Source organism: Galeopterus variegatus, unplaced genomic scaffold, assembly GCF_000696425.1.
Source record: "Galeopterus variegatus unplaced genomic scaffold, G_variegatus-3.0.2 Scaffold1375, whole genome shotgun sequence".
Taxonomy (NCBI): Eukaryota; Metazoa; Chordata; class Mammalia; order Dermoptera; family Cynocephalidae; genus Galeopterus; species Galeopterus variegatus.
The window spans coordinates 442,542-445,069 of NW_007727486.1; positions in this window are offsets into that span (position 1 = coordinate 442,542).

Below are 2,528 nucleotides of genomic sequence, written 5' to 3' on the forward strand. Positions count from 1 at the left end.
AAGAAGCAGTAAGTATGAAGAGAGAGGGGTGTGCAAGGAAAATACCAGTCAGAAATGAGGTTAGACAGACAGCTGAGAGTCAAGCCATGTAGAATCTTGTAGGCTATCATTAAGGACTTTGGGTTTTATTAATATATATTAATGTAATTAATTAATTAATATAAATAAATGTTGGTGTATGTAAATAACTAATGAATATTAGTGTGAATAATTAATTGATTGATATGGATAATTAATCAATGTGAATAATTAACATTTTATTAATGAATAAATACATGACCCTCTCAGGTCACTTGATTATGAGGGTCTGAGCAGAGGATCTGAATTGTTTTTTAATCTGGCAGCTGTCTAGCCAATAGTTGGTAAGGGAGTGACAAGGGAAAAGGAAGACACAGGCATAATGATGGTCTGGATGGGGTTATAGTAGTTGGAAGTGGTAATAACTAGTCAAATTCTAGTTCTATTTCTCCATAAAGCCATCTACTTTTTCCATAAAGCCTTCTATCATGTTAGCCCACAAATCCCTTCTTTTTCCAAGTTACAAACACCTTCACAGAGTCAGATTTCACCTTATCTTACTACGTTTCATACACTGCTTTATGAATGATATTGCAAACTAATGCAAAGCATGTTGCATTTATTTTAGCAAGCCACATTTCTTAATAATGTATAATACAAGGCATACAGATAAACGTTCAAATACCAGTTCATTAACAGAATATTAAATGGCTTTTAAAAGTGATAATTTTTGAAGTTATGCAATAATATTTGTATCATAATTATTCAAGAAATAAATCACAGTAATAGATTATAAGTACACTGACTATAAAAACTTTATAAAAGTAATGTATTAAAAAGAAATATAGGGCCGGTCCGGTGGCGCACCGGAGAGTGCGCTGCTTGGGAGCGCGGCGGCGCTTCCGCCAAGGGTTCGGATCCCACTGGCTGAGCGTGGTGCGGGCGCAACACCGAGGGTTGCGATCCCGTTGCCGGTCAGTAAAAAAGACAAAAAGGAAAAAAAAAAAAAGAAAGAAATATAATAGAAATTAAGATTACATCAGGGTAGTAAAATAATTAGCAATTTTTTATTTTAAAATTTCTAAGAATACTTTTAAACAAATACATAAAAGTTACATCTATCATTTTGAGTTGATTTTAGTGTAAGGTGAGAGGTGCATATCTAGCTTCATTCTTCTACATATGGATATCCAGTTTTCCTAGCACCACTTGATGAAGAGGCAGTCTTTTCTCCAACGTAGATTTTTGTTGCCTTTGTCCAATATCAGATGGCTGTAAGCCTGAGGGGTGATTTCTGGGTTCTCGATTCTACTTTACTTGTCTGAACGTCTATTTTTATGTTTTGGTTACAGTAGCTTTGTAGTATAATTTGAAGTCAGGTAGAATTATGCCTCCAGCTTTATTTTTTTTTTGCTCAGGATTGCTTTTGCTATTCGGGGTCTTCTGTTGTTCCATATGAAAGGTAAGATTGTTTTCTCCATTTCTGCGAAGAATGTCATTGGTATTTTGATGGGGATTGCATTGAATCTGTAGATCGCTTTGGGTAGTATAGACATTTTCACAGTGTTAATTCTTCCAATCCAAGAGCATGGAATATCTTTCCATCTTTTTGTGTCTTCTTTAATTACTTTCAGAATTGATTTGTAGTTCTCATTCTAGAGGTCTTTCACCTCCTTGGTTAAATTGATCCCTAGGTATTTTAGATTTTTCATGAAAATTGTAAATGGGCTTACTTTCTTTATTTTTCTTTCTGTTAGTTCATTATTTGAGTATATAAATGCAACTGAATTTTGGGTATTTATTTTGTATCCTTCAATGCTACTGAAGTTATTAACCAGCTCACACACTAAAATCAACTCAGAATGGATTAAAGACTTAAGTATAAGACCTGAAACTGTAACATCACTAAGGGAAAATATAGGTGAAATGCTTCAGCAACTAGGTCTGGGCACAGGCTTTATGAACATGAGCCCGAAAGCACAAGCAGCAAAAGAAAATATAAACAAATGGGACTATATCAAACTAAAAAGCTTCTGCACAGCACAGGAAATAATCAACAGAGTGAAACGACAACCTACAGAATGGGAGAAAATTTTTGCTAACTATGCATCCAACAAGGGATTAATATCAATAATATACAAGGAACTCAAGCAATTACACAGTAAAAAAACAAATACCCAATTTAAAAATGGGTAAAGGAGCTGAGTAGATATTTTTCCAAGGAAGACATACAAATGGCCAACAGGTACATGAAAAAATGATCAATATCACTAGTCATCAGGGAAATGCAAATTAAAACTACACTGAGATACCACCTCACCTCAGTTAGACTGGCTATAATCAAAAACACAGTGAATAACAAATGCTGGCGAGGGTGTGGAGAGAAGGGAACACTTCTGCACTGTTGGTGGGACTGTAAATTAGTACGACTATTATGGAAAACAGTATTGAGGTTTCTCAAACAACTACAGATAGATCTTCCATACAATCCAGCAATCCCACTTCTGGAT